The sequence below is a fragment of the Lepus europaeus genome, chromosome 5 (assembly GCF_033115175.1).
Source record: "Lepus europaeus isolate LE1 chromosome 5, mLepTim1.pri, whole genome shotgun sequence".
NCBI classification, from domain to species: domain Eukaryota; kingdom Metazoa; phylum Chordata; class Mammalia; order Lagomorpha; family Leporidae; genus Lepus; species Lepus europaeus.
Window position 1 is genome coordinate 144,638,887 of NC_084831.1, and position 8,577 is coordinate 144,647,463.

Sequence of the window (8,577 nt, forward strand, 5' to 3'; positions counted from 1 at the left end):
GTGGAAGATGGCCCAGGTCCTTGAGCCCCTGCACCCATGTGGGAGACCTGGAGGAGGCTCCTGGCTCCTGGCTTCAGATCTGCACATCTCTGGCCTTTGCGGCCAATTGGGGAGTGACCCAGCAGATGGAAGACCTCTCACTCTCTCTGCCTCTCCTTCTCTGTGTAACTCTGACTCTCAAGTAAATAAATAAATCTTTAAAAAAAAAGAAAAGATGCAAATTTTGGTGTGTTTAATATTATCTTGATGAATTAATGGATGTCTAAGGTGTAAAAATGTGCAAAATCACAGATTTCATATTTTATATGATGCTGTTTACTGTATGTCAACTATGACTCAGAGCTATACAAGTAAAATTTTAGAAAAAATAATTTCAGTATGTAACTTATTGTTTAAATATATTTAAATATAATTATTTAAAAATGTTAACTAAAGTGTATTGCTTCTTTTTCCTTGTAATATACAAGTATATTAGTGACATCTACCTAGCATACATCACAGAGTTTCTGACAAGCAAAGCAAATAACAAAAAGTTGTGTGTCAGATCAGCATTTATGTTAGCAGTTGTTTGAATTTTAGCATGTTTGCTTTGCTGTTAATTCTTGACTGAAACATATTTGCATAACATTTACTTAAAAATAACCTAAATGCCTGAAATGGTATACTAATCATTGTAGTTAAGTGTTTACCTGTATAATTTAGCTTTGTTATTCTGACACTACTGCATAAACTTGTATAGTTGCATAAAACATCAGTATTACAGATGTCTATGCACAATTGTTAATGAATTCATACTGTGTGCCTGTCACTAATGTAAATGTGAAGTTTATCTTATCTAGATGTGTTGCTAAGGTCTTTAGAAGACCTTTAGAAGTTAACCATGAACTCAACACTATTATAGACTGCCCTACTCAAATTTCTTTCAAGCAAAATAATATTCTGCTTCTAATGAATACTGTGAATCTGGAGAGTCTGGACAGTTTACCTCTAGTTCTTTCTTTTTTAAATTTTCTTTTCTTTATAAAAGCAATTTAGCAGTTTACCCCTAGTTGTTAAGGACTAATGACATGTAGTCCAATTGTAAGTTGTATTCAAATGAATGAAAATGGGAATTCAGGTGAGTAACAATACAGGATTGATGTGAAATACTTTTCTCTTTTAAAAGGTTACCAAACTTCAGAACAACATTAATTAGGTGTTGAATTTGCAATTAAAGATACTATCACTTTTACACCCATCAGATGTGTGTGTGCACAGGCATAATCAATCAAACACTGATTGCTTTTCAAGAAAAAGTCATTTCCATTCCCATCTCATTGAGTTCTCCAAGATAAATTTATACACAACACGCACACACATCCACACACACACACACACTTACACTCATGGATGCATACATGATTTTGACACTTAAACTTTTGGAAGTACACTATTGTCTGAATCATATTGCCTTTACTGGAAAAAAAAATGGCTAAGTATCATAATTACCTTACCAGTTGTATGTAATTTGCAGATTTCTGAGCTCTATCTTGATGAAATAGTGTTTCCTTTTTATTTAAATTGTAAGTTTACTATTTAAACAATAGAGAAAAAATGTCAGTTACATGGAACTATGGCTACCTTTCATAATATTCAAAGCACATTATTATAGCAAAATAGCTGAAGTAGGATACTTATATTTTCCCTTTCTTTAATTCTTTCTTTATAAACTGGAATTAATGTGGCTCATGGCTCTGGAAGGGTAAGGCTTATGGGAGTTATCCTGTGATGGCCTTTTTAATGACAGGGTCCCAAAACAGTGTAGAGCATCATATAACAAGAGACTGAGAGCACAGATATCCATGTCTTTGTGTTTGTGAATTTTTGTAAATCCATTTGACTTTTATCTTGGGGACTCTTCCTAATGGACCTAATCTAAACCTTGTTTCCCAAAGATGTCACCTTTCAATATTACAATTGAGTGGTGTTTGCATCCTATTAATACTCACAATGAATATTCAACTCAGACATCAAGCTATAGTAAGTCATAACATTTCATGCCTGGCTGCCAAAACCCATGACTTTCTCAGTATGCAAATTACAATAATTCCTTCTCCAATAATTCCAAAGTCCTAATTCCAGCGTTAATGTAATTATTTTATTTTTTAAAAAATAATTTGACATTCAAAAGATGGAGTGGGAGAAGGAGACAGACAGAAGGAGGGAGGCACTTATATTCACTGTTAAATTTCCAAATGACTGGAATGCCCACAGCTAGGCCAGGCTTCAGCCAGAAGCTGAGAATTCCATCTAGGTCTCCTACATGGGTGGCAAAAATACAACTACTTCAATCATGACCTGCTTCTCCCAGGGCGGGCATTAGCAGGAAATTTAAGTAGGAGAAGATCCAGGAATCAAATCCAAGCACTCTGATATGGAATCAAATCCAATCAATTTGATATGGAATCAAATTCAAGCATTCCTATCTGGTGGCTTAGCTGATAGGCCAAATGTCCAAAGGCCAGTACTAATTCAAAAGGTTAAAATGCAAAGACTCTTCTGAGTCATAAGGCAAAATCCTTTGCTCTGTAGTCCTATAATATAAGAAGAAATTATCTACATCCAATAATGAAACAAGCAGAAGGTACACATCTTGTTTGTCTAGGGCTTAGGGCCCAGGACAAGCAAATCCAGATTTCAACAGATCATGGAGCAACTTGGAGTCATTTGTGAGTTTATATGTCCTTTATTTACAGTGGCAGTGAGGACAGCCACATGCCCCTATGGTGGTGGGACTGCAGGAGCTATCTGGTGTTGTGTCCACAGTTGCAGTCACACACACACACACACACACACACACAGAGAGAGAGAGAGAGAGAGAGAGAGAGAGAGAGAGAGACTTCCACATACAGCCCACAGACAGCCAAACATAGCCACATCAATCATTAGTCCCATTCACAAGCAATCACATACCTGTCCATACCCATCCATAGGCAATCATGTGTGGCATGCCCCCTGCAGTTGCTTTTATACATTTACAGACAAAATTAGATCAAAGGCAAGATGTTATCTAACAGACTTGTGGGCAGCTAGCCAAGAAGGAGGACCTGTTAGTTATTATGCTCTCAGTTACCATAGAGAGAAAGAGAGATGTGAACACCTAAATAAATAAATAAATAAATAAAGGCATGGGGATTTGATATCCTCACTTTCCAAGTCCATCTCTTCTACACATTTCTATTCCAAAAAGGAAGAACAGTCAAGTAGAAAGGAATAATAGGTCCAAAAACTGTTGGAAACCCAGCAAAAAAAAGTATTAATTCTTAAAGTAGCAAGTCTGGCATTTTGTGTGTACTATAGCAAGATATGGACTCCTCAAGGCTTTAGGCAGCACTGTCCCAAGACATGTCTCAAGTGACTGCCGCTGGTGGCTACATACTCTTATCAGCAGCATTCACAGAAAGGCATGGGATGTTGGTGGTTGTTCTCCATTTACGGCATCACCACTGTGGCTTTACTCCCATAGCTCTACCAGACATTTAACCCACTGGGTGTTCTTTGCAAAAATTCTAGTTCTTCACCAAATTTCTTTCTGGTCTCCCAGGATTCCACAGAAATCTTGCCAAAGATTCCATAACTTTTGCATTCTATACACCTACAAAATCAGCCACTATTGTTCCATCTGCAAGCATTTGGTAACCTCTAGACAGGAAGAGAAAAGCTTTATAAGGAAGTTGAACATACAGGGCCAAACAAAAGCGGTATTACAAAACTGCAAAGAGGAGCTACAAGAGGAAAAATCCATGTCCATATGTTAGAGTCCTAAATAGGACAAGAAGGACTCAACTAGTTTGGACTTAAACCTAATTGTCGTATGAGCCTGATATTGCCATTTAGAACTTATATACTTTCTTATAACAGATGAGAGGTATTAATCCAAAATCAGTATGTCTCATTTAATAATCTACATGCTCCACTTTGTTGGGACATGAGAATATCTAACGCCTACTATTTTACTACAAGACCATAGAACTTAATAAGTTAAAGAAGTTTGTTCATCCTTGATGGGTATAATTGTGGTCCCCCATCCCTTTTGAACAAAAACAGTGAAATTTAAGACAGATCTCTCCAAGGAGGGAACTTTGACAAACCGAAAGAGGATTCTGTATGTATAGTATCTCACTCCAGGGCTTTCTAAGAGTGGATTGTCAAGGGCATTGTGCTTGAAATACAGGGGAATTCTGTCATCCTTCAGTGTGTTCCACTGTCAACAGCATTAAAAACATGGCATCAAATTTTAGTGGAAATAAGCAGGTGAAGAATAAGATGGAAAAAAATTAGCAACCTGAGTAGCAATGGTATCCCCCATCTTGATGATAGAATTAAAGGATGACAAAATTGAGGGATGAAAGCTGGGGAAGTGTGTGTGTAACATTTTAATTACTCTTTTTTATACAGGAGTTCAAGTCCTTTGGTAACTTTGCAGGAATATTCATTTTTCTTTGACATGTTGAGGTCATCTTCCAAGATCAAAGTTGGTTCAGAAACTCAGGATTTCATTTGAGAATGGTGATCCAGGATTCTAATTGGGACACTTGCTGTAGTAGGAATAGAAAGAATAACAAAATTGTGGGCCTGATCTAATCAGAGTTATGGTAATCAAACAGATAAAAATGGGCAGATATGCCAACCCCTTTAAGACTCAGTTTTACCAAGCAATAGAGAATCATATGTTCCTATTGTCAAGAGATGAAGAAAAAAGTCATCTACAAAACTCAAACCGCAGAGAAAGGATACGAAAACATCAGGTTAGAAAAGGATCAAAGGATTGAGTTTTCTCTGTTGCCAACTTTGGTGAAGAAACCCGTCTGTCCAGCTGTAGCTAGAGGCCTCCCCTCTCCCCTCCTGACATTTGAAGCTGAATGAGTAGGGGTAGGAAGCAGAGAGAAAGAATGAGGAGTGTAGATTTTAGTCCAATACCATAAGGGGCCGTTGGAGTCTGGCTCCTATTAGGGAGCCTCCCTAGGAAATTTCAATTACTCCAAGACCATACTCCAGTATCACCCACTGGATGAATTTACAAAAAAAGGAAGACCAAGTTTCCCAGCGCCAAAAGGAGAGATAGGTTAATTAGATATACCCCAACAAGTCTCCCCTCCGAGGCTTTAATACCAGCAGCCACACTAGATAGTTTTTAACTGAGTCTTGGCGTTTTAGATTGATAAAGGACTATGCTGGAGTTCAGAAAGTCTCTGGAAAAAAAGTTGAAAGTGGATCATTTCAATTACCCTCATGACAACTCCAGGTGAGCCCTCAAGAAATGCTGCAGAAGTCTGCAGTTCTAATCACTGGGATGCTGTCTTTTGACCATGAAGAAATAAGAACAGGTACAAGAAAGAATGTGTAAGGTAGAAGTAGTTTATTAAGTGAAAGGGGAAAGCAAATGTAAAAGACACAGCTCCTGGAAGCATGAAATGGGTCTCTAGGGAACCATTGAGGGCTGATTGTCTCGGGGATGGTATAGACTATAAATTCCCATGATTGGTCTGGAAGAGGCATTGAGAAGTGATTTTTTTTGACTGGTTAATTGGGTGACTTAGTTTCCAACTGAGAATAAAACCACAGAAAGCACATGAAGCCTTCCACCCAATCGTATAAAACTCTGATTACCTGGGTCAGGTACAACCGTCCAGATAAACCTTGATTTAAAGGACTAGCCTGTGACCTCAACGTCCTTCACAGGAGCCAGTGGGTGACTTTTCTGCAGCCCTCTGGGACTCATCTCCAGGTGGTGGGGAGGGTCTCCTGTGATCCCATCTACTGGCTGGGGTTCTATCTCTGTCATTAATGTACCCAAGATTAAGTTTCCAACACTAAGTCCAACAAAGTGACTGATGCACTTTGGCTTCTGCCATTGCATGGCAGACTTGGATCAGTCTCCAGTTTTCTGTGTTAGGCTTGGTCCAGCTCCAGTTTTTGTAGCCACCTGGGGAGCAAATGAGCAGATGGGGGGCCTTTCTGACTCTCTGCTCATTAGATAAATAAAAATAAATATTTAGAAAAAGAAGCTCAGGGAATTATAAGGATAACAAACAAAATATAAGCAAAGTCAGGGAAGCAATATGCGAAAACAAATAAGTTTAATAAGTATACAAACCGTAAAAATCAACAAAACAGAAGATTTGGAGCAGAGAGAAAATATGACTGAATTGAAAAGTCCATAGAGCGCTTCAACAGCAAACAATGCAGAAGAAAGAATCAGTGATCTCAAAGGCTGCTTACTTGAAATTTTGCAGTCAGAAGAACAAAAAGAAAACACACACACACGAATGAAGGCATAAAGGACACTGTCAATAAGACTAATCTATGTGTTATTATAATCCTAGAAGGAGCACATAAAGAAACAGGAACAGAGGCTTATTTAAAGAATTAATGGCTGGCACTGGGGCATAGCAGGTAAAGCTGCTGCCTGCTATGGTGGCATCTCGTATGGGATCCAGTTCGAGTCCCAGCTGCTCCACTTTTGATCCAGCTCTCTGCTATGGCCTGGGAAAGCAGTGGAAGATGTCCTAAGTCCTTGGGCCCCTGATCCATGTGGAAGACCTAGAAGAAGCTCCTGGCCCCTGGCTTCAGATTGGCCCAGCTCTGTTGTGGCCATTTTGGGAGTGAACCAGCAGATGGAAGATCTCTCTCTCTCTCTGCTTCTGCCTCTCTGTAACTCTGCCTTTCAAATAATAAATAAATCTTTAAAAAGAATTATAGAAAAATTGCTAAACTGGAGTGATAAATAATTGCTCATTCCATTAAGTTCAAGGAATCCTTAATAAATGATACATGGTGTTTATCAAGACATTTTAATGATAGATTTTCAAAAGTCTAAGTTTTTTTTTTAAAGAGGGAATTTTTGAAAATATCAAGACAAAATCATGCATCTTTTCTCTTTAGAGGTCTTTATGGGAAATTAATACCTCATCCTATTTACAGTTTCTTATTTTTGCTGAGAAATAGGTGGGTTTCTCAGAAGAAACCTTGCAGGATAATAGACTGTGGAAGAATATAATCATGGTGCTGAGAGAAAAATAACAGAAGATGCGGTCTAGATTATTTCCAATACTGTACACTAGATACGAAAGAAATATAAACACTTACTTGTTCATGAAATCAAAGCAGAGATGTTGTCATTATTCAAACTTCATTTTTGTTTTACTTTTGTTTTGTGATATATATATTTATTTTATTTTATTAATATTAATCAGATTTCATGTATTTCATAGGTGATTATAAGAAGATAACCATATTTCTTTCCCTCCCTGCCTCCCTCCCTGAGCCTCTCTCCTTCTATCCTCTTATTTTAATTTTTGCGAAAACAGGATGGGGTTCTTGACATTGAAACAAAAGGACAGAAGTTACTACATGAAAATATCAAGTCCACGGTAAAGATAAGACTGTGAGTCAGTTCAGAATATTCCAACACTGCAATGTTGGAGCCAAAATTATTTTTAACAACATTAGAAAAATTACAAGATAAAATATTAAAAAGGTATGCTTGCAATAATTAAATATAAATAGTTATAAAATTACAAAATATGTGAGTTTTTTCATGCAGTTGGCATTTAAGTTGTTAAGAATTAAAAGCAGACCATTATAACCATGAAATATTTTATGTTGGTTTCATTGTAATCAGGAATAAAACAAACCTGAAGTAGATAAAGAGAAAGGAATCAGAGTATAGTCCCACCAAAAACAAAAACAAACAAACAAACAAAAAAAACTCACCAGATCACAAGGAATACATCTGGCAAGAAAGGAAGAAACAGTAAAGTGGCTGCAAAAAACAGGAATCAATAATAAGAAAAATGTCCTTATCTAGCAATGTTTATATCGAGAACGCCGGCCTGCGCCTCACTCCCCGCCCCCGTGCCAGCTCCCGGGCTCCGGTCGGACATTTGCGGCCCCTGCCGGTCTCCACCCTCCGGCCTCTCCCCGCCCGGCCCCTCCGGCCGAACGAGTCCTGACCCGGGGCGGCCGGGGAGTCCTGGGCGCGGGCAGCGCCGCCTGGAGGACGGCGAGCGGCGCTGAAGCTGGGAGAGGCGCGCCCAGCGCCCACGGAGGCGGGCGGCAGCGGCGGCGGCTGGGCCTCGGCGGAAAAAAAAAAATTATATTGCGAGTCAATGGGTAAAAGACATGAAGTTGACTGGATAAAGTTTTAAAATTTAATTGTATGTTGGCTAAAAGGATCCATTTTAGCTATAATAACGCAAGATGAAAGTAACAGGATGTAAAAAGATATTCCATTCCAATGCCAGCAAAAGAAAGCAGAAGTGTTCTACAGTGGATCCAGGGGGCATTCCTCAGAACTTAACATTGTATATATGTACGTTCATCATCAAAGCAGCCAAAGAGATAAAGTTCATACCAAAACTACAGAAGACAGAAATACAATAAGAATGGAAGACTTGAATGCTCTAGTTTCAATGATGAACAGACCATCCAGACAGAACAATAAGGAAGGTAATATCAGATTTAAACTAAAATTTAGACCAAATGGACCTAACAGCCATCTACAAAACATTTCATTAACATCAGCAAAATGCATAT